The following is a 27,846-nucleotide window of genomic DNA, read 5'->3' as shown; positions in this document are numbered from 1 at the left end:
TAAGTACTTGGAAGTCAGCCAAACGATATAAGCGGATAAGGTCTACTGTTTATATCTGTAATTTGGTGAGTTCTTTTGATTTGCCTTTTAGAGGGAAAACACTAAGGGCAGTGCTTGCTTACTTCCTATTTCTAGGACCTTTGAGTGACCGAAGTAAATGCATTTAAGTAGCCTGGGGACATTGTTTTTAAAGCAATCATGGATGATATTGTGTTAGCCTGATTCTGAGTATCACTACAATCCTTGTGCACAGTGAGAAATGTACTAGTGGGAAAAGTGCTTAGCTCTAGCGATTATGTGATTTTGAATGGAGAGAAAAGTAAAAATATCTGTCTCTTGTGGTGCTATGGGCAAATATGCTTATTTATGTAACAGATCTATCCAGAGGAAAACAAATTTTGGTGAGAGATAAGCTAACTCTTTAAACACCACTGAGCTAGAACAATAGTCCATACTGAATAAAACACTGTATTAGCCAGGAGGTGTAACTTTCTACTACTGTCTATGGCCCGTGGCACAAAGGACTGCATTTTTGGCAAGAACAGCAGCTAGCTCTGGCTTAATGACCCTAGTCTTCCTGGGGCATAGGAGTGAAGCAGGCTTAATTAGGCAGCAGGTCTAGGGAAGTTGGGAGATATGGCACTGCACATAGATGCTGCTTTTCTGAATTCTTGGAGACTTGTTGTGAGAAAAATACCTGTCCTTTGCCAAGCCCAAAGGGGAGAGGGCTTAGCACAGGGGTGGAGACTTGGTCTCCCCACAGGTGGCAAAGATTCAGGAGCACATGGCATCTGTGAAAATCCCATATCAGATACACACACTCAAATCACAGGGAGAGAGGTGAGATGGTTACTCCTGTCCACATTCTTGCATTTTAGGGGACAGAGGAATTGCTGAATACAACATACAGAACACCTTGAATTGTCCTCTTCATCCCTCCTACAGAAAAACTGCCAAGAGTGCAATGACTTGGTGAGCTCCTGGAGAAGACTTTTGCAGTGAGCAGGACTGTCCCTGAAGCAAAAGGAAGCTGGGAGAGCTTGGCTCTTCCCAAAGAAGAGAACTTTGATCCTTCTCCTTGACTGGACTGCAAAACAGCATTGCACCATCATTTCTAATGGCTCATGAACTCTGTGGTGAGGTGTCTCTCTCTTGTTCCCACCTATTTTAACCTCTGTGTTAGGCTCTTTTTCTGTTTTCTCCAGGCTTTTTCTCTTTCCTCACTGCTTCTCCTTAGAGTGTTTATTTTGAAAGCAGAATGAAGTTTGCCCCTTGGTGCTTATGATTTTCAGGGTGGATAGCCCCATTTGCATGGAAAATTGGCCAGGAAATACAATGAGCTCCAAAGCTAACTAAATGCTAGCAGAAGAAATCAGTGAGGGTGTTTTTTCCAAGCTCAGGCAGGATTAGAGGCCGCTGCATCATAGGAAAGCACTTTTCTCCTTTGAAAAGCCATGTTCACCCTGGTTAGCAGATTGGATGGACCTTGACAGACAATATGATGGGACCTACTCTTGCTGAGTTTGGAACTTGGTTCCCATCTGAAATATAAGTAACAGCATAGCCAAACAATCAATTTCTCACATTTCTTTAAAACTTAAATCTCTGCCTTGTAGACATCTAAAATGTTTGTCTGGTTTTTCTTCCCTTCTGGTTTTATGCTGACCATGAACCTCATGAGAAAACTTGCTCCTGTGCATTCCAGTGGTTTAAGTAAGCAGCTATTTTTTTTAAAGTCTTCTGAGGTCAGAGGAAGAATTCCAAGTCTTTTGAGGTTCTACCTCTAAAAGGCAATTCTTAAAGAGAAGAAAATTTGTGCTTGAATTTTGTCTTCAGGTTCTGCTTCAGTAAGTCTCTAAGTTCAAGGCTCAGGCCCACATTAAGGGTTTTAAATGCCTTTCTTGACCAAAAAGGAATTATGCAAAGATACTACTTCCTTACCTTCCAGATCTGGGCTCTGTAGGTAGGTGTTCACACTGATGAATATTTACTTTATCAGATACAAATAAAGTGGTTTTTGTTTACTGTGTTTCCTTTCTTGTATTCCTGCTGCTCTTGACATACCTCTAGAGGAACACGCTGGACTTCACTCTTGTTCTCACCTCATCAGCAGGATCCAGAATTGAGTTTGTACATTTGTTCTGCAGAGCACACCTTCTCATCCTGGCCGTGGTACCCCTGTGCTGTGGTGATGTGCTGTTGCACTTGTGCCTGCCTGAAGGATGTACACTGCCCCCAGGTAAAGGAGCTGAAGAGAAAACCATAAAATACAAGGAATCATGTGGATGGACGTTTAACCTCAGGGGTTAATACAGTGATCTGGTACAGGTCTTTCTGTAGTTCTTTCATTTATACTGCATTAAGGGTGTAATGAAATTTGAAATAGCACCTCTGTACCTTTGACAGGCACAATGAGCCATGGATCATTTCTGAAAACCTAATATGCCTGGGAAAATAAATGGCATAAACTGTAAACAAAATATGTTTCAATGATGCATTGATAAGAAAAAACTGGTATTGCAGCTTTCTGGGAAATAGGTATCATTCCCAGTAGTGATATTTTGCATATTTTAGTCAGGACTGGGAACCACAGAAGATACAGAGCTTTCCTGTCAGGACTTGATTGTAGAATTTGTACATAGTGAAGCATGCCAAACCCTACCCTTATTAACTGTTTGACTATTCCTACAGGCCCATACATATAATCTATGTGGTTGCAAAACAGGAACAATTGCAGGACAAAGAACATACTGTTAAATTAAAGAGTTTCATAGTTATTGCCTGCAGTATGCAGGGGGAAAAAAATGCAGTAGGAGATTGTGAAGGCATGTATATAAAGCTGAAAGAAAAGAGAATGCCGAGTTCAAGGAACTTGCTGAGTTCCTGTTCCTGACACTGAGAAAGTAAATGAACAGCTGCTTTAACCTACTTCCTAACTGAACTATATTGTGTTTACCTTATTAGTTGGCAATATGCTTTGATTTAGAACAAAATAACCATTGAAGAAATGTTTGACATAGTTTGACGTTGTACCTGTTTGCTTACCCCAAGTCCCAGTGTTTGAATGATCTTTCACTCCTGCCTGATGGCTAAAGAGATTCATGGATCCCATTTTGTGCCTGCTGGTGCATGTGCACCTCTAGCTATGTAGAAAACAGTAACCTAGTTCTGTTGCCTGGATGCTTGCAATTTAGGCAAGATAAGCATCTTGTCCATGCTCCATTGCCTCCATGTCTGTGATTGCACCCAGTTACAGGTAATTTTTATCGTATTTGTAGCAGTTTTTTCCATATTGCTTTCTACTATTTTTATAGTGCTTTGTCTGCCTGCCTGGTTTTGGCATTAAGCAAGCAGATGATTTAGCAAGTAGGAACGAGCTTACCTCCTACTGCTGTGCTGGGAAATATTTCAGCTCTGCCCCAGCCCTATGGCAGAGTCAAAATTCCTGTTTCCCTCAGCTCTCAGCTCCTTCTAAATTTGTACTGCAGTGGAATTTGAGCATTAACCACCTCTGCTGGTGGCTCCCAGGGATTGTGATCCACTGCACAGCTCTTAGAAAAATGGAAATCCAAGAGGCTGGCATTGGACGCCCAAAAGCAGAACTCTAACATCAGTAAGGATAATACTAGTAAATGTGAGTTTCATGAAAGACCCATAAAATCTGCGTTTGATGTCAAGTTCAAACTACATTTCTTAAAAACTTGGGCTACACATCTAAGAAGAGAAAGCCATGTTCTCATTCCATTTAATACACGTTATTATTCCTACTTTGCACGTAGTTTATGATCTTTATCTTAAAAAACCCTACTACTGATGTCACCAAGTAGGATTAAATCTGACCAGGTTCTGCCACTGCAACTTCACCCTTGTATCTTCAAGTAAAACAGTGCAGCTTGCACCACCAGTTTCTTATGAGGCATTTTCGGAATACTTTGATCATCACTGATCTCTTCTACATTTAGTTGCATCAGTGACATAAAGATGAAAGTCTTCTGGTCTCATTGCTGTTCTTTCAAGCTGTCTGAACCCTCACTAGCTGTGCACAGCAATTATAGTTTGGCCTTCGTTAAGTGGCATCTTTGTTTGGCTACTGATAGGCATAAACTGTATCTGCTGTTGAGGTTTACACTAGTGGAAGAACTGGCCTGATGCATTCACAAATGCTTCAGTGGTCAGTAGGAAGCACGGTCCAAACTATAAACTTCATTATCCACTACCGGTTGGATAGTGGTCAGAAAGGCGCTTTTTTTTTTTTTTTTTCAGCATCAGTATTTTCTCTGAAATGATCCTGCATTGCCAAAATAGGTACCTGAGATTCTTTCATAACACTGAACTCCAAGGAAGTGTGAGAAATTATGTATTTGGATAACATTGTTGTAAGTTGGTGTTAAGTTCCTAGTAGGTTCCAACTGACTTAAAAAGAATCTCAAGAATGGGAAACCTAGTCTCCTGTGTGGCAACAGGAAATTTCATTTAAGGATAGATCATATGACTGTAACATTGTAGGAAGGAGAGAGAAAAATAATTAATATAGAAATTAAAATTACAATTTTATGTCACCTGATTTGACTGATGGAAGAAATTAGAGTAGTTTGAGTTTTTGAAGGCACGTATTTACCATTTCTTGAATTCTTATAATCTCTAGAGAAAATGGAAATATGAAAGAAACCTCCATACCACTAGATAGGGCAAGGTCCCATTTTAGATATTTAGAATTAGTAGCAAAAGGGAAGTCAATAAAAACACTTCCAGAGAAATTAAGCAGCACAGATCTATGATTGTTGTGTTTTGGTAGACCTCTAAACAAAGTGCCAAAGGAGAACTGTTTTTAATATAGAAAAGATGACCAAAAAAAGGCGAACTTAAAAAGATTCAGGTTTTCCCAAGAAATTAGATAGAAATGAAACAACTGCTGACATCTTGAAAAGATATTTTATGGGTTGAGCAACCTGATCCAGATTTGCTATCAGTGCTGCTTTGAACAAGGGACTAATGGACCTCTTGAAGTCTCTCCTAACCTCAATTTTCTACAAAATTATCAACTGACCTGGTGAGAAGAGGGTACTAATACAAAACATCAGGGATTGCTCTTGACACACGTTGCTAAATTTTTCATTAGCGACCTTTATATAAACAGGAAGAACATGTAAATTAAATTAGCTGTTGACACAAAGCTGAGAGGCATCATCAATACAGCAGAGAATCAGAATATGGAAGGCAAGGAAGAATTTTGATGAGTGAGCTAATAGAAATGGATGTGTGTAACTACATGAGGTGCAAGGTCATGTGCTTAGTGAATAATCACAACAATTTCCATTATAAACTGTGTTTGCATCTACTGAAAAGGACAGAGAACAAAATAGTGTGCACTAGTCAATCATGGGCTAATTAGGTGTAACTGTTGTGATGTGGCTGTAAAATGAACAAATGTCACATAGCAGATAAGGCATTTTGAGTAGTGATAAGGAGGAACTGATACTATTGTTCTTAACACAAACGCACAAACAAAAACCTTGCCCCTAAACCAGTGCAACAACCAAACACAAAACAAACCAGAGCTGAGAACAACAAAACCTCAAAAAGTAACTTTTCAAGAAAAGGCAATTTTTGTCATGACAACAAACAGCCATCAGCTGCCAACAGGTAGAAATTCAGCTTGAAAGAGAACATACCTAACTTTGAGACTTTAGGATAGTGTGTCATTAGGAGCAGCAAGAGCTGTGGATGAGAGCACAACCTGTGCTAATGTCAGCTCCTAGCTCATCCTTCTTTGTGGAGCAATGCTACTCTTTCTGCTTCCTCACATCCCTATTGTTATGTCCCTTTGTGATATTCCAAAACGTTACAGGCAATATTGATATCAATAAGTCAAGCCTGCTAAAGGTCCCTGAAAGATGGCTTAGTAATTCTCTGCCTTTCTCTCACAGTTATCATTCAAAAGGGTTGCATGAGGTCACTGTCAATAGAGAGCTGAAAACCAAAGTTAGTCCACTCCTCCAGACACTAGACTGTCTTCCCTCAAGAATGGGTATGCCTGTCCATGGTTAATGGAAACATATCAGACTTTGCCTGCAGCAGTTTTCTATCTGAAATAATTACATGCCATCAAAGTGGGAGCTCTCTTTTCCCCAGATCCTTATTTTGCTGTTGTACATCTGATAGTGTCCCTATGAATTAAATATTCTATGGCACATCAAGGCCACAGACTGAAATAACAGGATATAGGGAGCCTGGTAGAATACAAAGAAGCTATGGAAAAGTGAAATAATTTATTTGCAGTTAATTAATAGATTCATCTATTTGTTGGAATCGACCATTAAACTAACAACAAAAAAAAGCAGATTGCAGTAATTTAACATCTATTAACTGCCAAAGAATATGGGTTTCTTCTAACTGCAGTTTATTTATAAAATTTGAACACATTCAAGCACAGGTACACAGTGTGGTCAGATCTGCAACTGTGGTGAAGAGCTATTGGCCAAAAATGTCTCTGACCCAAAGCTTTGGAGATCAATCCAAGCAATCTCAGGTGAAGTGAACAATTGGCCATGATTCTAGTTTCTAGGCTCACAGTTCATGAGAAGATTTTGGAGTCAGCAATGTTTATTGTAGCCTAAAAGAAATCACATAGAACCAAGCCTTATGGGCTTGATCCACTTCACCATGCATAGAATTTTATCTCAATTTAATTAAAAATAAATGCAGATCAGAATGTATGTTATGTATCAGAATGTGAGCCAGTAATATCCCTGAACCTACCATTCCTGAACATGTGTTTTTAAAATTTGGATCTTAATTTTTGTCAAGGCTGGCTTATTCAGTCCCAATTTTCACACTTGGCCCTCTGCCATGCAGTCTGCATCATAACTAAGATCTATTTAAAATTTAAGTCCAGATCTATTATTAGTATTATTATGCATATTGAAATGCACTGATGAATTGAGCATTAATATAGTATGAAACAGATTAATTAAAATCAATCTGAGTATGCTCACAGATCAGAATTAAGGACTGATTATTGGGAGCACAGAGTAATGGAGCCCAAGGAATGCTGTATACCCAAATGGTACAGTCCTGTGAAATCCTGTTATTGTTGCCCAGCTAAATTTTGTATTCAATTTACTTTCTTCTACAAAACACCTAAAGTATGCAGCATTTCAGACTCAGTCCACATGTCGCAGCTTACCTAGGGTGCAGCAATCTGGGCATTTACTAAAAAGAGAGATAGTCCAACTAACCTCTCCTGTTTCAAAAATTCAAAATGTTACTTGTGTGACATTTTTGAGACACTAACCAGGATGACCAGTCTTAAGGAATGTGGAGAAGCAAAATTGCTTCAGTCACTTGCCTATTCTGATTACCAGATGGAGGGGTTTTCCTAATTTACAGAATATAACCACCACTTTTGGGCAGTTTTGTTCTGTAAATCCCATGTTTTCTGCATTTACTTTACCTCCCATCTTGATTATAACCTTTGGTAATATCATAAATCAAACATTAAATGGGATTCCCCACAGCTTGGATGCAAAAGTATAAGAAACATAGCATGATTTCTTTTATATTAAAGTGTTGTCTGAACTCCATCTTTAGGAAATACCTGCTGGAGTCTGTTGCAGACCAATGAAAGCAAGTCCTGGCTATGTTTCTAACTAGCAGGGCATGAATCAGCTGTGATGCAGAAGATGTCTGACAGTGTTAGCATGGTGCTGAGTCCAAACTTACCTTGGGCTTGGCCAGACACAACTGCAGCTACCTGGTGGCATTGGACAGAGGATATATAATTACACTGAACCTATTGCATCAGATTCTTCCCTCAATTACACCAGTCCAGCTTCTTGGAGGTCAGTAGCTTTGAAGTGGTAAGAGAAGTATTTGGCCAAGTTCCTCAGTTTTATGCAAATATCCTATGTAACATCAAAAAAGGAAATTTAGAGAGGAGGTGGAATAGCATTTAAAAATCAAGACCAGAAAATGTCTGCCTGGTGTTGAAACAGCAGCTGTAGTTTAGCTGTCGAGGGAAGTTTTCCCTAAAAGTTGTTTCAGACTCTGATGTTCAAGGAAACCATCCCAACTTTCCTGTATTTAGTTACCAAGAACTGAATGCAGAAGCTTCAGTGCTTGAACAAGCTGCTACATTTTGAATAAGAGATAAAATTCATGTTCAAACTGCTTTACCGTGGACATCAAATGTAAGTATGATAATGGCAACAGTTACCTGATCCATCAGGGTGACTCATGCCACCTAAGCTGGGCACCTAGGATTCTCCAGGTGGACAGTGGGCAATTTAGGTCCTCAACACCTAATTTTGAGAGCCTATTGCTCTTTATTGCCAATACAGGGAGTTTACTGAACGTTTATAGGTGTGATTCATTTCTGAAAGACACTGAGTGGACATCTGGCTAGGTTCTGGGAAACAGCAGGCAAAGCTATATGCCTGGACAGGCTCTGGAGTCTGGTCTTTAACGTCCTGATGTATGCAGGAGTCAGAATAGCAAATGTTGTTTTGATGCTGTCAGTATTAGGCACAGTCTGAGCACATCTAATAAATCCAGCCTCTCTGAGGTAGCCTCATTGTCTGCCTGGGAGCTGCAACAATTTAGATGCTTAGTAAAGCAAAACTGACTGTTCCTTGTAGGAGAAAAGGTTGAGCACAACTCTGAGCACAAGTGGCTGAATAGATTTTTCACCACCTTCTATATCACATGGTCCTGAATACTGGAACAGGCCATCATTTTGGACCTAGAGGCTGTTTTCACACGTGTCCTAAATTCATTGTAATCTCTGCACCTACTCAGTGAGAAGTGAAATGATTCAGAGGATGTAAGCAAGGAAGAGAGCAGGGAGTTGTTGACAGATGTCAGTGGGAAAAGAAAGTATAAGGACTTGGGTGCAAAGGAGGTGATGAATATGGCTCTAAGACCCAAATTCTACCAAAGACAGATGTGGCCCAAATTTTCTGGCAAGGAGTGGTGGCAAATTCTTGTACCGTGTGACCTGAGCCCACAGGCACTGCAACACGTGTGCTACCAGGGGTACGGGAACTGGTGCTGGACCTGCAGTGACCCTGGCCAGATGTCAAGCACTGGTACCTTCTTCCTGCCTGCCTACATACTGGGTGGTTTCCCCTGACATTGAACATTACCAAAAAGGAATCCCTGCAGTGCAGGGCGTGAGGCAATTAGCCAAACTGTTTCTTCTAAAATTGGATTTCATTGTACAGGTCTTTTTTATTCCTTCAGAGCTCATGCTTGAGAATTAATATGGCAATTATCGATCCCTTTTGTATGTTATGGAAAAGGAGGTTCTAATCCTCAGAAGTGGATTTGCTCTGATGACACATAAACAAAGCCCTGGAGGGAGGAAGGTAAAACATAAAGAGGTGTTGACAAGCTGAACACCACTTGGTTATGCAAACACAGATGTGGTAAAGGGCAAAGAGCAATAATTTTGCAGAAGTTGAAAGTGTGGGAACGCTGGCGGTTGCTCTTTAATGATTATAACACAAAGGAATGTTGGCAACTTCTCTCACTGACTTTACATTATCAAACTGAGTCAGTGATGAGTAATAAGATACACTATTGGAAGTATCCTTTAAGTACCAGATCTTTATACACCAGCTCTTCATATAAAAATGTAAGGCTTTCTATGAAATATTCTGGTGGTCCTAATACCACCAGAGAACTCTTGTTTGCAGATGCAGTGCATCATTGTTTTCGGATCAGACACGTTGGCCGTACTTGCTTATAAGCAAGCTGGGATTAGGCAAGTAAAATGGGAAACAGGTAGGGATCTCATGGGTAAGCTTGTCAAAAGTGTGATTTATGTAACTTTCCCTCCATGGTTGCCTAGTTCATTGCATCTGCCTTTCATCTTTTCAAAATTAAGCTCTTTGAAAGGGCATTTCTAAGCTGACATCCACAGTTGTGCCTGTGTTTGTGTTTTGCAGGAAAAAAGGGAAGACTTTTAATATTTTCCCCTCTAAGTTTGTGTGTTTGTGTGTCCCCAGCACTTGTGTGATGGTGCAGGTCCTGTACTCACAAGCCAAAGTGGTTGTTTGCCAGGCAAAAGATAAAAGATTTCTGCAGCCACTCAAACACGTTCCTCATCTATTGATTTCTACCTCTGCAGTCAGATCAGAGCCTGGCATTTGTTGCAGACCCCATCAGATTTGCACAACCTATTTTTATGGCTCTTGACCTTACATGCTCCAAAGTGCTGATGAGCTAAATACACGTCCTGAACACAAGAATATTGTTAGGAGAGTGCATGTGAGTACACATGGCAGAAATAACACAGGGAAAGGTTTGAGGGAACATTTGCTGTCCTTTTATGACCTAGCCAACAGAAAGAGTAGATAAGAGCTTTTGCTGTTGAATTTCCTTTCACTCTGGGTCAGTCTGCTAGGATGCTGAAGCTGGGTAGTTTAGAAAGACTTCTTTTGGAGAAACTGGAGTCAGATTTGCCTCTTCAGAGATTTAAGAGAATAGGATTTCTCTTCCCATTTTTCTGTGGATATTCCCAAGTTGGAGCTCAATAATTCAAGCCAGGACATGCAAGGAGCACGTTCCTTGAGGTATTCTCACAACAACGCAATCTGTCAGCAAGTGAAAATCGTTGCATTGCTACCTCCACCTAGGCAGAGAACTGGCACACAAACAGGGAGGCTTCCATGCTTCTTGCTCTCCAGCTTTTTCTTTGGATATGGCCCAGAGCACTTCCTCTCTGCTTTGCCCTGTAGTATGCAGGGACATCTAGTGGCTGAGCAATCCTGAACACAGTTTTGGATCATGAATTACATAAGGAAGTAGGGATGCCTCATCTCATGACAAATGAACATGTCCTGAGAGTTGACATCCATGGGCATCTTCTGGGAAACAGATGGTCACTGCTGTGGGTCAGGCCTGACATTGTTAATGCTGAAGAAAGTGTGATATTTTATTAAATTCTGACCAGTTTAATATGAGTGTTTCCTCCTGAGTCAGCGAGGCCTTTGAGCAGGGTCCATCAAACCTCTTACCTGTAGACCAAAGCATACCGCTTCACGAAAGCTGGAGATAGTTTTTGGTAGCACTTACACTGCCTTGGATTTCGTTCTTTCATTTCTCACAGGCTTTCTCTTACACAAAGGATTAATCTAAGAGTGACTTCAAGTATGCTCCATCTCATGGGCTGCTCCTTTTCCTGCTGCTTTGATGGATGTTATCACTGTTGCATCCCAGGCTCAGAGCCCTCACGGGGGCCCTTGAGAAGTCCTTAGGAAATGTGTCTCCTAATGCTCTGCTGCCTGCTCTGCTCAGTCCTGCCAGGCTCTTCCTCCTGGCTCCTGCTCTACTGCACTCTAGACCTTGGCTGAAGTCCATACCTGAGTGTCTGCTATCCAGCAAAGAGAGAACTTGAGATTAGCCTCAGATCTACACTATGGTGCCTGCACAGGTGAACACAAATGGCAAATAAAGTTGACATTTCTCACAAGTCTCTGCCCAAAATTGTTCAGGTTGTGGAAGTGATGAAAACAGGGAATGGTGGAGGTTCTGAGACCTTCGGTCTTGTATTGGTGTGGTTTTTGCAAAGCAGCAAGGGAAAGCCCAGTGGTAAGTGTCCTTCCTGCTTGTTTCTTTCATGCATTGCAGCAATGATCCCCAGATCCTAATAAAATTCTTAACATGATTGATTTTAAAGAGCTGTTAGTCACTGTGACTAACCACAGGGAAGAGTTGAGCCAAAGCTTTAATGGCAACAATTTGAAGGCTTTTGTTGTGAAGATCCAGGTAAAAGCATCTTGATCAGGCTGTGGGTCTGTATAATGCATACTTTTGGGGTGCAACAACTCAGCTAAAAAACATGAACTTCTAGAATTTCTTTGTGAGACCCTCACAAAAGATTCACCAGCATCTGTTTGCCCTTTTTTTGGGTTGGTTCCTAAGGTTTTACCCATAACATTCTTCAGTAACAGATGCCAAGACATCTCCTGAGATATTTTTTGAATAGGAACTTCCATCTGGCACTGCATCCTTAGAAGCTGCGACTTGGCTTCTTTGTCTGCAGGGTGGTTAATCCTAATGAGGCAAGCACAGCAATTTGCTGAGCAGAGATATATGCTTATCAGATCCTATTACTGAGCTGATTCTCTTTTATAATTATTTATTCTGACTTCAGTAGATGAAGCAATGTGAAAACACTTAAACCCAGGGCTTTCATCAAGAAGACACAATCTCACACTTCTGTGAACAACTGAAAGCTGCCTTTCCTATATGGAAATGGCTAACTATACTGGTATAGCTGTCCCAGTATATTCTGCCAGTCAAACTTCCCATTCTCTTCTTATCTCAAGATAAATGTCATTATTTAAATTATGTTGAGATGAGCTCCATAGAAAAGAAGTATTTTTTTTACAGGGACACCAGTGTCCACAGAGGGAGAATTTTATTGGCAAAGCTAAACTAGTATAATTATACTGGCATAATTATGCTGGTAATTTTCCCTGTGTATACAAGCTATGAGTCTCAAATTGTGCTTCACTGGCAGAAGAGCCTCCTTTGTTGGAGAGATTCTTTAGATCTGAATCAGGTCATTAATAAGTGCTTCAGCACTCAAGTCAATGCCTCACATCTCATAATGAGTTTTACTCTTTGCCTCCCAGAGAATCTCAAGTCTTGTAACAGACTCTACATGAAACTTCATCCTGTGCTGAAGGAAAGCCAGCACAGGGAAGAAGTGTCGCAGTTACTTCCTATCAGCCTCATCACTGGTTACAAGGCCTTGTGGAGAGAGAGCTCACACACCATGAAATAACAGCAGACTGCCATATGTGTGGTTTGGTTTCTTTGCCTTTCTATTTCTTCTGTTTTATATTTCCGTAGCCTGTTTTTCTCTCTGCTAATGAGATTTCTGTTCAAAGGGGGATTCCGTGGATGACTCGTAATACATATGAAAACAAAAGCTGTGCATGATGGTTTATGGGAAAACATGAAAGCTCATAAAGTAGCTATGTGAAATAGCATAAGTAATTTGAACAGAAGTATCTTCCATGACAATGAGTCATCAGGACCAAGATGGGCTGCCTCGTGTGAAACATAACTGTGTCAAGTGCATGAGGCTGTAATACAGCCACAGCTTTTGCTAAATATAGCCAGATACACTTATCAGCTGAACTGGAAGTATGCAGAACAGAAAAATAAATTGCTTAAACAACCATTAGACAATAGAAAGCTAAACAAATATGGCAATTATATTTTTTATAAATAGCAAAATAAATTCACCAATCACTGGGTTTTCTTTATTAGTAATTATTGCAGAATTAAATGGATGAGAAATTATGATAGGTTTTACAGAGTAACAGAGAAACTGATTGGAGCTAATTGGGATCAGCCTCCCCCTTATACAGAACTACTGCCAACACCTGCTGTCAGCTGTGGCTTTGCCTAGGCAAGTTGTGAAAATCTCCATGGATGGTGATTTTGCAGCATCTCTGGGCACCTCCTTCACTCTTACCCTCCTAGTAAAGCTTTTCATTATGTCCAAACTGAACCTCCCCAGCCACATCTTATGACCATTGCTCATCATTCACTTCATTGTCTCCCCTCCATCAGATAAAACAGCTTCTTGCATGTTATGTCATCTATCTTCTGGACCATTTTGGTATCTCTCTGCTGGGTCTGCATATCTGTCTTAACTTGAGAGTGGGAGCATCCACAGTGGGACACAGTATTCCAGGTGTGCAGAGGTTTGATCTGCTGGACACATTCCTCCTATTGCTGCTCAGGATGTGGTTTGTCTTATTTACAGGGGGAGCTACCTGTTGGCTCCTATTCAGCCTGGTGCCTACTTGTCCTTTTCACAGGGCTTCTCCCCAGCAGCCAGTGTTAAGATGCCTGGGGTTGGCCCAGCCAAGTGCAGAGCATCACACTTCATTGATATTCATAACATTTTTTGTTATCCCTATCTTCAGCTTTATCAAGGACCTTCTTGTATCATCTTTTCACACTCTGCTTTTCAGTGCGTCAACCACTCCTAATTTCCTAACATCTTCAAACTTGCTGAGGATTTATTATATTTTATTATTCAGATCATTGATACTGTTTGTTACTGGCCACCAATTGAGACTTTGATTGGTAGCCTTTGAGATCAACAGTCCAGGCAGCTTTCATGACATCTGGTGGACTATAAATTCTCAGCTTCCAGATGAGAGGACCGTGAAGATGAGTCAGATGTCTCAGTGAAATCAAGTATACTTTATCCAATACGTGCTCATCATCAAACAAGAAGACATTTCATCCCTGGAGACTGTCAAGTCTACCAGGTTTGATTTGCCCTTGGTAAACCCACACTAAATGTTGCACTTAGGACTTGCATCAACAAAACCACATTTATTTTGCAGTATAAGAGAAAACAGTTTGTCCACTAGATAGGTGAAATTGCTGTTGGCCAGTCTTCTCAGCAACTGATTCTGACCCTACAGCCCAGGCTCAGAGCCTTCATACGGTTCTTAAGAAGGGCCAAGGACAAGGTCTCCTGGTGCACTTTGCCCTCTATGCTTAGCCCTGACAGGTTTTTCTTCTTGACTTTTGCTCTACTGCACTCTTGACCTTGGCTTATATCCACATGGAGTGTGGGCTTATGTATCCAAACAGATCAGGAGAAGAGTTAAAATCTGAGATTAGACTCAGATCCACACTACAGTGCCTGCATAATTGCACCCACAGAGGGCAAATGAAGTTGACATTTCTCACAAGTCCTTGCCAGGTGTGCTCCCAGTTGAATTTTTGAAGCCTGAGCCCGCCAGGCAAACAACTTTGGAGCCTGTTTTGGTTGCAGTTCTTCTCTGTCCTGTCTGGTCAGAGGTTTAGCAGTGCTTAATTTTAGATTCCCAGCTGAGCAGGCCATGAACCACAGGCAGGGTCTCTGTCTTCTTCTGCCATTAGGATCTACTAGAACACTGCACCTTGTAAGGACTGTGCACTTCCTTCAAACTCTACAAAATCCAACTGACTGTCTCAGTGTATCTCATACAGGATTATTATATTTAAGTAGACATTGGTCTTGAATTCATAGATACTTCTGTGTTATACATAATAATAACACATCTCTGTGCCCTGAAATTCCTTTTCTCTTGTTTTTCCAGGAAGAATGTTAACACTTGTGGCTAAATGGAATCCCCAGTGCTTTAGGTTTTACAGCCATACAGTCCCCACAATTCTTAATTCAAAAATTCCAGCATTGTTTTCTTGAGGAATTCCTTTCTAAAGGTTGTCAGAATTCCTTGTGACTCTTCATGCTCCTGTTTTTTCTTTCAAGTCAGACTCCATACATGGAGCAGATGAAAAAATCTCTACTGAGAAAGTTGCCTCATTTTCCCAGTTGGCACTGGATGAGGAGAATGGATTGCATCCTTTAAGGGCTACCTACCAGGGAGGCATAAAGATTTTAATTTAGCCAGTAAATTGTCTTCCAGAGTTTATTTTTTATGCTGTGATGAGGAAAGTCACTGCACATAGCAAAATGCTTGTTTTGCTCCTTCCATTTAGTGTGTTAAATCTGGCTTTCTCTAGTGCTTCTTGTGATGCAGAAGGATAAACAGCCCACTCAGATCAACTCCAAAATAAAATTCCCACTGGGTCCTAAAACTGCAGGAGGTGTGGCAGCACTTTATTTAATCTGCCTGCCATTACCTGAGCCAAGTTTGCAGCATCTGTATTTATTAATGAAATAAGACTGTGTGAAAGGCACAGCAATTGATCTTTTCCAGGGTTAGGAACAGTGTTAGAGCATTATAAGCCTCTGTAATGAGAGAGTAGTTCCATTACCAGACCTAACTCTAAACCTTTCCAGTAAAGGAGATGCCAGTTCTTCCATAATTAACAATAGTTTATGGTTCATGCACTGGACCTCTTTAAGGCTTGATTATGTTCTCACAAAAGCCAGTGTTGTGGCTTTCTTCCTTGTGAGGGTTCCTCACATCATTTTCATGACTTGCCAAACTGCATCTGTCCATTCCAGAGCTCCCCAGTGTTTGTTGCACTTTGTGGGCACATTGTGTTGGTTATAGAAGCAGCCAGAAGTGATGCCCTGAGCCACTCCGTGCTGGGGAGCACCAGGGACCTACCCCAGGTCATGGCCAGGAGACCAGCCACAGATCATCACTTGAACCAACTTAGCCCTATTTTAAAACCATCCTGCCTAATTTTTCTGGGGAAACCTTTTAAAGGGGAACATTTTTAATTTGATTAAGTCAGCTAAGCTTAGAAAGAAAGTTAACTTGTTCTGGACAATAAACAGAAATTCTTCAACTTTTATGTATCATTTGTCACCATCTGCTCCTGCAGTCAAAAAGGGAAGGAAAAAAAAAAAAAAGAATTAAGAAGAAACAACTCCTCAGAAGCTTGTGTGACCTGTTAGCAATACACCAACATGCTTTCCAAATGCACAAAATTGAGCATATTCACATACACATGTGTGTGTACAACATTTTTACTGAGTATTAAATAGGGGGAAAGAAAAATACACCTCTGGTGAAGCTGCTGCCTGTGTTTATCCAACAGTATAAATCTCACTATCCAGAGGTTTAAATGTTTGTTTCAAGTACCCAAAGAACAGCCACAGATAGCATTTGGGCTCTCTTCCTGTAGATCCAAGCTGACCTCTCTCTTTTTCTGTTGATGTTTGCAGGCAACTATCAATAAAGATTAAGCAGACTAATACCGTCAGAGCAGTGTAGCTGCACAGAATTTCTCTTGTCAGCTTAACAGAATGTGTTGGCGGTGAATTTGCTTTGTAATGCTACAAGTTCACTTGATATTTCTATCCAGGATAATGATGTCCTGCCAGATCCATTGTGCTGGAGGAAAAAGTGTCCTTTGCCCTTCCAATGCTTGTGATGGAACAGGACTTGGGCAAAAATAATTAGCTAATATTTGTCTAGGGGCTTATCTGCACAGAGAAGCCAGGCAAAAGGGAAAGGAATTTTCTAGGAAAAAATTGCCTGAGAAGAAAAGAAGGTTTCAAGGCCACAAATGAACAAAATGTTCTCAACTCTTCAAAAAATAAAAAGTAATCAGAATCTGTTAATTTTGATAAAAACAAAATGATACACAAGTAAAAAGAGTAATTTCTAGTTTTTTATTTTACTTCAGTACCTCCAAAACTGTTCCTCAGTTCCGTCAATGTCAGAATTAAGAGAACTAAACTTAAGAGGTTATAAGTTATTTAATTATGTTTACACATTTTTGTTAACATAAACTGCATAAACCCGTATATTATGCTTCAGATAGATAGAATTATATATATATATATATAAATTTGCCTTACACATGTTATAAATGAGGAGTTTAGTGGCCATGCCACGTAGCCCTGTAGCTCTTCCATGTCTGGAGGTGTCCCTGGAATGTCAGGTAGAAGCTCCAGCATCCTGGAATGGCCAGAGAGAAGACTGCTACTACCAGAAAAATTGTTTCATCTTATAGACTGCTTCTGGCCCATTCCCAAGAGAAGTACATGTTAATCAGCAACCCAAAATGTGTGTGGATTCTCCCAGCAGGTTCCTTTGCCCTTTTCTGCCTTAGCATTCACAGAGTGAAGACATGAAAAGGTGAAGGTAAGGGGGCTGAGGTGACTCAGTCAGGATGGCAGGTCAGTCTGGGCTTGAGCTCAGGTATCTATAATCAATCTATACTCCCTCTTAGTGATGCTTTAATTGCACCTGCTGACTGGAAAGCCTGGAGCCTGCAGTACAGGTATGCTACTGGTAAGGAACTGCAGTGCATGTACATAATTATTTCCTTTAGATATGGTGTTAATGACCACTCTAAACAAATCTGGGTTTTGGAGAGGAAATTTTGTACCTCGAGCCCAAGGATTCTTAACTAAACTTGATCCTCTTTTGGTTTGTTCCTCAAAAGAGACTTGCAGGTCTCATCTTGAAAAAATGGGAGTTCAGGGTGACTTTAAGATTAAAATAGGTAATATATTCATCATCTTGGAAGCAACTGAGATAAGCCAATATTCTCACTATAAGAATGATCATGTTAAGTTATCCCCTGTACTTTGCTTCTTTTTGAAGTGGCAAGGAAGGTCTCCAATAGATTTTTCAAAAATACCATGGCAGTAACAACTCACATGCATGTTTCATGAATACCTTGTTCTAGATTTTAATATGTATTTTCCCTAGATAGAAACACAGTAATCCTTCAGGCTGTGCCAACCAATATTGCGCCCCCTAATTTTTAACTTGTCTTAAATAAAGCTTGAGAGCAATGAAATTATTTTAGAATAATTTTAATGCACCAATTTTCAAAATTTAAAATTCAAGTCTGTTGTGTTTTCAGAGCCATAATCAGAGTGGTTTCATTTGCAAATCACTAAGGAGACTGAGAACTCCAGATATTTAATTTATTCAAATCACCCTGAGAGGTTCATCTTCACCTCTGTAATGTACTTTTTATTTTATTCTAAATCTACTAATTCTCAGCAAACCCTGATAGGATTTGGTTTCTGCAGTCAACTTTAATCCCTTCAGAGTGGCCAAACCAATGAAAATGGTCAATAGCTATTGCATACAGTAAGGGGATCTAAAACTTCTCTCCAGTTTTGTGGATCTATAACTCAAAAAGAGCATAACTGAATTCTACAGGTCTAGCAGTAAAAGGCAACTTTGCAGTCTGAATCTAACACGGATTCAGAATTTCATTTTTTTGCTATTTATAGCTTAATATTTTCTTGTTCAAGAAGGAAAGCCTTATTATACTGAGCAATTCCATGTTGTCTCATTGTAAATATTTCCAGTATGGAGTCCATCTGAACTACCATTATTAATCACCTTTACAACCAGCAGGGAAGTACAGATATTAGTAGATATTAGATATTAGTGGGTGATTCAGATAAATGTCTAAAAAAGAAGAACCTCATACTCTGTAATTGACAGTTTTTTCCCAATGTTTATAAAGGATCATAGGGAACTCACTCAGATGTAGACATCCACATTATGGATGGCTCCCTTCAGGTGAGAGAAGTTTCATTTCTTTTCAGAAGAAACCAGTTCTGCTCTTTTCCCTGTCTGCTGGAGAGAAGAATAAGAAAGCTATTTCTCCTCTACATGATAGCATCTGGAGATAACAGAGAAGAGCCTTTGGGTTGAGCATGTAGAGAAGATGGAAGAAAGAAACAAAGAGGGAGGAAAATGTAACTATTCCATGATATACTGGAGTTTTTTGTTCTGCCTGTCTGACTTTTTGCTGAGCAACATGGAGTCCTGCTGCTCTGGAAAGCAAACAGAAACCCAGCCAGAGGATAAAGTTGTGCTGTGTTGTAATTGTGCAGAGGTGATTGGACACATCCAAAAGGGAGTATGACATTTTAGCATTAAATTTTAAATGCAACTTTTTTCTACAACATATATTGACAATTTAAAAGTTTTAATCTTTATTTTGCATAGCCACAAGTATCAGAATTTCAAGGTTTCACAAAAAATGGAAAACCTTCTGTTCAGCTCACTTGCCTTGTGCAAGGTGACTTCATTATAGTTTCAGATATGTCACAGCTGAGGAATAACTTCTTACTTGTGTAGATGAACATGTGTAGGAAGAGAATGTTGGTGGTGTACTCCTACTGCAAAGCAAAACAATTGAACATATTAGCTTCAGCTGTAGTTGCTTTTTAAATTGCTTTTGTCATCTAGAAGGTCAATGTAGGAGGAGATTTTACAGAAAAGAGTAAGGAAAGGGCAATAAAATGATACTGAAAACAAAGAGGAAGAAGAACTATATGCAGGTGGGTTTGTATTGGAGATGAAGCATTGCAAACAATTGTAGTTGAGCAAAATAGATAATGAAAGGGGTTAGGGAATGTAAGAGAACAGTCTTGTCTGAGCACAGACTCATGTTAGCTCCAACCATGAAGTGATGGGTTGGAAGGACAATTCAATAAAATCATAAGAATTAAAGGCTGAAACTCTTTAATGCAATACTTTAATGAGGCATTGCATTAGATAATGTTGGAGCACTACAAAGAACAAACTCATCAAAGATGCCTCCTACTTCCCATTTTTAATACCCAAGTCTAAAATTCAGATCCTCAGGGCAGCTGAACTGTTACCAACCAAACCTGGAAGTGTCTACAGCTTCCAGGTACCTAATATGAGGTTTTGCTGTGAAAATCCAAGGAGCTGTTTGAATGGAGATTTGAAGAAGGGCATCCTAAGAACCTCATAAGCCAGAGATTTCTCTATCTGATCCCCAGAAAACTCACAAAGTGTTTCCTGCAGGTCTCTCTTGATGGTCACAATCAGGTGATCATTCTCAGCACATGGTTAAGCCTCATCTAATGTGACCTCAGAGTGGCTTTAGTTGCTTGTGTTCCTCTTTGTACTAAATATGTGAACGGGATCTGGAAAGTGAATTCTCATTTCCCTTCCCCTAATTCACTGACCTAAACTAATGACCCAGAGAGCCATTCCTTCTGTCATCTATTTTATCTCCTTTCTCTTTCCTTCTTCCAAAGAACAAATGACTTTAATTGCTTTTCTTTCCAGCTGTGTGTGGAATAACCACGTTAAGATCCTTGTCAGCCTTTTCCTGAGGCCATCTTATGTGACATGGGAAAGGCAAAGGCAAGTCCTATCAGAGAGGTGCAGTGGTGGGAAGGTGGGATGGGTAAGAAGCATCACAGCTTCTAGGGAACTGAATGCTTTTCCAGAGTAGTTTAACAGAGTACTGGGTAGCCTGACTTGGCTGTTTTTGTTTTTCAAGGGCTGTGTTTATTTGGGCAAGACTTTTGTTTGGCTTTCCAAGGACAAACAGACCACTGGAGATGGTGAACACTCTGTGTGCACATGGCCTTTTCTAATGGACTGTGGTGGAGTGATCTGGCAGTTTTGCCACTTTGAGGGTTCTTTGCTCTCTAGGTCACTGGCACAAAGAGTATTTTTTATGTCAACATAGAACAAAGTTCCCTGTGATCAGCTGCCTGTTTACTGCAAACTCACCTATGGCTAAAGCCTGTTTAGAAGAAGAAACTCCAGTACAGCAGGACAGTGAACTCTGGACCTAAAGTCTATAGCAAGCCTTCTCCCAGGTGGAAACAATGGGCTTGTCCACATAAAATTTTCTTTCTGCCAGGCTCCCTGACTGCTGGGACCCCAAATTTCTTGACCATCAAGGAGAAGGTTATTTAGACTTTATTTTTGTTAAGCAAACAAACACTTCCTCACAAATATCTGCAAATCTGTCATGGCTTCTCACACAACTCTGCACAGTTAATTAAATTGTGTTTCACTAACACACACATTGAATATCAAAAATCATTAAATAAATGACCTGCCTTTTCTCTTCTTTTCACCTGTTGGTTAAGATTTTTTTCCCAGGCCTTTCACTGCTTGTCTTCTGTTTGAGGAAGCAGCTAAGCAAGTGCAGCTCTTTCAGTGCCTCACAGCAGTACATTTTATGTAATTTTCACATGATTTTGCTGGCTCTTCTCTTTATTCTCCATAAGCTTTTTTTAAATATGTTTTTTTATGGACATCAAAAATAGATAGGGTACCCTGGTAAAATCCTTTTCATACTCCACTGCTCATGCCATAAATGTTCTTCTTTTTTTGCTAATCTGTGAACTTCTCTTTCTTATTATGATCCAATTTGAAACTCTTACTGTAAAATGCTGAATTGGATTCTGTTTGTCATAGTTCAGAAATTTTCTTTCTCTTCATTGCAGCAGAATTTTTATCCATAAGAACCAGCCAAAGTCTTTATAGCAAATAAATAATTACATTCGTTTCATTCTATCTCTATTTGTTGTGCAGTTGTTCGCAACTTTGGAGCTGTTTGTTGCATATATTATGCATGAATATTTCAATCCATTTTCTGTGCACAGGCTGCTTGTGCCAACTGTGTTTCTGGCTCTTCAGTTCTCTTATTCAATCTACTTGGCATTTTTAAATGAAAAATAGACCTTGTCATGTGACTGTGTACTGAATCAGACAGACCTTTGCTCTGATCTTCTCTAACCATTATTTTATTTCTGCATATTTATACCCCAGAAAAGGGGAAAAAAAGCAGAAGTAAAACTTGTGATATTATTCTAAGGAATCTACAACAATCAAACAAAAAACGTTGATACAAAATGTTGACACCTCAAATTTTCAATGTCTGAATGGAACATTTCTTTCTGTTCTTTGTAACACAGTTTTTCACTTCGAAGTTTCAGTAAATGAATGCTAACTGATTTTTAAGGGAAATCAATAATTATGGAAATTTTGAAGATTTTTGGGTTTTGTCATGTCTTAGGGCAGGTATATTCCACACAATTCCAGCTCCATTTTAGAGACATGATTGGTTTTTGGAGTCTTAGTGCTTTGTTTGTATGGCCAAAACTATTACATTCAATAGACAAGAAATAAACTTCAGCATTAGCTTTTATTTTATAATAAACCTGATATCCTATGGACATAAGAATATATTCCTGAGAACTTTCATGGAAAAAGTGAAAAGTATTAAGATTTAGTAATTTTCAATGTTTTTCTGAAAGTGGAAATAAATAAATTGAATGAATACTTTTTTTTTTGTTTGAGCATTTTCCAGTTCTAGTGTCTTTGTTTTTATTAGGGAAAATCTTAAGGCCACTGCCAGAGGTGTAAGCTTTTTTTTAATAGGTAAAATGCTGCTTTCAAAGTATCATGATCAACACCTGGGCTTGTCTCCTGCTGTCTGGCCTTGGGCAGATCACCTAAGCTGTGTTGCTCACACTCTGTGTGTAGACAGTGGGTTAAAACATTTCTGTCTTCTACTCTTTTTCTCTGTTGTTATTTTATTCTACTCCCTTGTATAAGAAGGAAAGCTCAGATTTATCCTACCTATCTTTCAGCAATCCAGGTGTCTGCACTATTTATGTATGGCCAAGGTGGAGAATCACCTCCAGAGGGCAAAGTGGCTGACAAATGTCTGAAGCATCTTACATAGTGTGCCATTGTTTATAGGAAAAGCATCAAGTGATTTTAGTCCTAAATTTGATTTCTCAGGTAAATGTCTTAATTTAGGTTCACTGAATCCAGGCTGGACTGTCTTTCATTAATGAACACTACTTATCACAGAGGGTCCTGATACAGGGGCCGCAAATAAAATATAAATACTGACAAAGCAGTAGAAATACTTCATCCAGCAAATTACATAGCTGGTGAAAAAAGTGCTTAGATGTTTTTCCCCTTTTTAATAGCATCTGAACAAAGACAACAGTACAGGTTCTTTTGCTACCTCATCTTTAAAGCACATCAAAGCTACTTAAGTAAAGCCTAAAATGTCAGTTTGATTGGAATCAAAGTCAAATAGACTCAGCCAAAAGGTCATTGTCCACTTGTGTTTCTAAAATGCTCTGTTCTTGGAACAGGGAAGGAAAATTATCAGGAAGGCTTCCCCAGGTGACAACAGTTTGTCAACTCTTTCCTGCCTTTTTTTGGACCATAAGTCTTATCTTTTACAAATGAGACTTTCAGAGTTCAAAGAACTGCTCTTCAAAATTCTATGAAGTCAGGTCACCTTATCAGCACTCTTCTGTTTGAACCACTCTTACACGGTTTACTGTAAAGGCTGAACATGCAGGTTCAGAGCACTTGATTTATTTCTCTGTCCCTGCCTGCCCTGGGCTTGCAGGACTGTACAATAAAAGAGGATGATGGCAGAGCTCTTTTCCAGAAAATGTACTTTTGAGAGTGTCCCTCTTAGGAAAATATTCTCTTGCAAATATTTACTCCACTTTTGACCAAAACTAAAAACAAAGGTTCCAACTGTGCAGGCTGAACTGGCCAGAGGACACCCTGACTTATCAGCATGTGTGTATTTCTGGGAGACAGGACATTGCAATGATTTACTTCTGATTTCTGGCAAAGTGGGCACATTTTTACTCCAAAATTTGGCTTGAAAACTCAGTTTCTCTCCTTGTCTTAAGAAATAGGTCATTTTCCTTTCTGTTTACTTGAGATCAGGGCAGTTTCTTCTCGCACTATGGAAAACTAACACAGCTCCAGTCTCATCCCAGACTGTCTCCCAGTGCTGGATGACAAATCATGTTGGATCATCAGCTGTGGCAGAGACCTCCCCATCCCACAGGCATAACATCTTTGGGGTTACAATCCCACAGCTATATGTGGACATACATAAGAACATAAGAAAAACATACATATATACATATGGAATCTTAGAAAGGCAAAGGATGTTTGAGTTCTTGTTTAACTTTGGCGCAGTATCAAAGAGTTTAAGAAAATGCAAATGAAGGAAATCCATAACCAAACCTAAGCCCCGGGCTCCTGAAATCTTTGAGCTGAAGTTCTCAATCTTCACATAAGGACTTGGATGTTTCCTATCTAAAATCAAATTGCTTCCATCAAATTCCTCCCATCTCACCTGTCTAGACAAGGCCCGCAGAGCAGAAATTCATTCTGTCCTACACAAAATTACTGTCCTGTTCTTTTCCATCTATACACCAACTTGCGCCTAAATTCTCTGCCATAATAGCCAGGTCATTTCCCCTTGCTATTTTCAACATCTGTGTGTCAATACATGGAGTTACTCATGATGCAGGTGGGTAGAAAAAAGAAAAGAGTGTGACTGAAATGGACTTCCCCTGAGCAGGATTCAATCCCAACCTTTATAATAAATTGATCTTTTGGTCATGACTAAGTATCATTGTCTGGGTCTTGGGGTCCAATACTTAGGGAATAACAATAGTCTTCTTATCCTTTGTCCAACATTTCTGTTCATGTTTTAAGTTTTGAGGGTTGATGATCAACTTGGCAAAAAGGCATTTGTATAGGAGAAGCCAAAATCTAAATATTTCAGTGACAGAAAGATGATCTGTCAAAGCTGTTTGGATGTTTGCACAATCTTTCTTAATTATTTTCTTCTGAAGTAATGCAAGAGAAAGAGGATGCAATTTTATGGCATCTGAATAAGGGTTTGCTGTCTTTAAAAAATAATTGCTTTATGTGCAAATTGGCATAATTTCAGTGCCTACTTATCTCTGTTTTTCTCTCAAACTAGATATTAAAGTATTGTTTCTGCGTATTAAAAGAATTATGTTTACTGGAAACCTAAGGTACTGTTTTCCAGAAAGAAACCACTTTTAAACAAAAATGATATATGAGAAAGAACTTGACCTCTGCACAAATATCCTTGTCTCCATCTAGCTTCGATAAAGCTGGTGGAAATCTTCTAAGGAGAGCTGAGTTGGATGCTCTTGTGTGTAAACCAAGATATATGGCCTCATAACTTTTTCTCAGCATGTCTTATTTATTCAGTGAATTCCATTGTCTCTTTCCACAGGGACCCTTGCAATCTCCTCTGTCAATAATGCCAGTCATCAAATCCCAATGGCCAAATTGCCACAACCATAATTGTCACCTTCTTTTTGCTTTGCTGTGCTTCCTCACCTGCCAGCATCAATATATTTAAGACATAGCCTATAAAAATAACCAGGTAGCATGCAGAGAATAACCAAGTACTCCTTCTGCTTCTCTTGTTTTCACTTCTGTTCTCTCTTTTTTATCTGACTTTGCTATATAAAATCCCAGTGATGAATTATAGAATAGTTTGGATTGAAAGGAGCCTCAAAGCATCTTATTCCAAACCCCAGCCATGGGCAGGGAGACTTTTCACTACATTGGGTTACTCAAAGCCCCATACAACCTGGACTTTTGGAGATGGGGCATCCACAACTTCTCTGGAGAATCTGTGCCAATGTCTCATAACCCAAATAATGAAGAATTTCCTCCTTGTATCCAACCCTACCTTCTCTAAATTTAAAGCCATTACCTCTTTTTCTGTCACTACATTCTGTTCTATAACAAATCCCTCTCCAGATCTCTTGTAAGACCCCTTCAGGTACTTGCAGGCTGCTCTGTAGTGCATTCTCTTTTCCAGGCTGAAAAGCCCCAACACTCTCAGCACTCTCCGGTCTATGTAGTAGAGATGCTCCAGCCCTCTGACCATCTTTGTGACCCTTCTCTTGACTCACTACAACAGGTCCAACATCTGTCTTATACTGGGGGCTCCAGAGGTGGATGCAGTATCTCAGGTGAGTTCCCATGAGATCTCCCTTGACCTGCTGGCCATACTTCTTTTGATTCAGCTCAGGTTATTGTCAGCTTTCTGGGCTGCAAATGCACATTGCCAGATTACCTTGAACTTCTTGTCAATCAGCACCCCCAATTCCTTCCCCTCAGGGCTGCTCTCGAGCCACTGTCCATCCAGCAGTATTAGAAGCTATGTGTTATTCGACTGGAACAGAATCCAGCACAGACTGTCAGTCCTTTAGGCAAGGGATACCTTTTATTTTTTTTAAAGTGCCCAGCATATTTTGAAGGAAGAGTTTAGGATAATGGCTGTTGATGTTGTTACCACACAGGGGAAGACAAATTGTTGTCTGTGTCTTGCAGTTATTTTTTTCCACACTGAAAACAGGAGCAAGGAATGTGTACGTACGTTGTGTGGGACAATAACTGCACAATCAATTACTTGCTCCTTGCGTTTCAAATGATAGGCAATTGTTGCACACCCACTCCTTTGTGTGTGATTGCTTCATTAATTTACTTAATTCATTTAGGTAGAAGAGTCCTTGATGGTTCCAGCTGTCTGGCTTTCTAGGCTAGAGCTGTGGGCAATCAATTAGCTCCACCAGTCTGAAAAGCAGAAATGCATGCATGCAGCCTTCCAACCCTACTTATAAGGGTAGTGCAAGTCATTTGCTACAGAATACAATTCCCAACCAGACCATTCTGATCCCTTTCCAAAACCATACTCCTTTCCAGGGGTCTGAGAGCTGTTCCTCTTATCTGTAACAAGAGCAAAGAGTGTACAGAAACCAAGGTGAAATGGCTTAAATTTGAATGCAAAGGTATGTGCAGCAGCTTAGATGAGGTGGCTGTTTATGGGAACATCCTGAATTTTAGGGTGAGCTATAGAATATCCTGAGCTGGAAGGGACCCACAATGATCATCGAGTTCAAATCAATGTACTGCATAAGGCAGTCCCAAGAAGCACATCGTGTGCCTGAGAACATTGTCCAAATGTTTCTTGAGTTCTGTCAGGCTTGGTGCAGTGACCACTTCCCTGGGGAGCCTGTTCCAGCTCCTAATGACCCTGTTGGTGAAGAACCTTTTCCAAATATCCAACCTAAACTTCTTCTGATGCAACTTCAGGCCACTCCCTTGGATCCTGTCATTGGTCACCATAGAAAACATCAGTGCCTGCCCCTCAGCTTCCCCTTATGAGGAAGATGTGGACCACAATAAAGTCTCCTCTCAGTCTCCCCTGGGAGGAACAAGAGGAGCTAAATTGTGTTGGAGTGATCCCTGAAGGGTATTCCATCCCCTGAATCACATTACCTAGCCAAGTCTGACTGCACCAGGACCTGTGCTTAGAGTGACCTGGGATGAGGTAGAAATATGACACTCCTCAATTAAAGAACGTGGAAAGTTTTGCTGAGAGCTATGGCAAAACTTTCTGGAGATGTTGAGGAATAGCTGGTCCCAAGCTAAAGAACCACTGTTAACAGGTTATCAATTTCTAAGGCTACTCCAGAGCTCTGGATGAGGATGACCAGGAAAGTCCACGTGTGTGGACTGCAGCAATGCAGAGTGAGTGTATTGGGTCCACACTGAGGGAGAGGCTGGGGATGCCCTAAGCCAGACACAGCTGGGTCCAGCCAGCTCCAGCAGCCCTTCACCAGGTCAAAGCTGAGCCCCTTGGCCAGGCTGGGAGCACTGGGGGCAAACAGGTTCCAGAAAGGGCCAAAGGTGGCCGTGGGAGAGAGGGACTGAGGTGAGGAGGAAGGAGCAGCAACACAGTGACCCTGAGGAGGGCTGGAGAAGG

General features: G+C 40.2%; 1 long non-coding RNA gene across 1 annotated transcript in view; it reads left to right on the top strand.

Annotated features, from left to right (window-relative positions):
- Positions 1–27,846, top strand: part of LOC131576341 (uncharacterized) — a 155,614-nt gene that overhangs the window by 83,636 nt on the left and 44,132 nt on the right. Inside the window, exons 4-5 of the long non-coding RNA XR_009276959.1 lie at positions 879–1,136; positions 2,148–2,239. This is a non-coding gene — a long non-coding RNA (uncharacterized LOC131576341). The remainder of the gene's footprint in view (positions 1–878; positions 1,137–2,147; positions 2,240–27,846) is intronic.

The sequence above is a fragment of the Poecile atricapillus genome, chromosome 2 (assembly GCF_030490865.1).
Source record: "Poecile atricapillus isolate bPoeAtr1 chromosome 2, bPoeAtr1.hap1, whole genome shotgun sequence".
NCBI classification, from domain to species: Eukaryota; Metazoa; Chordata; class Aves; order Passeriformes; family Paridae; genus Poecile; species Poecile atricapillus.
Note: the sequence above shows the minus strand (reverse complement) of the source record. Positions and strands in the feature narration are given on the sequence as shown.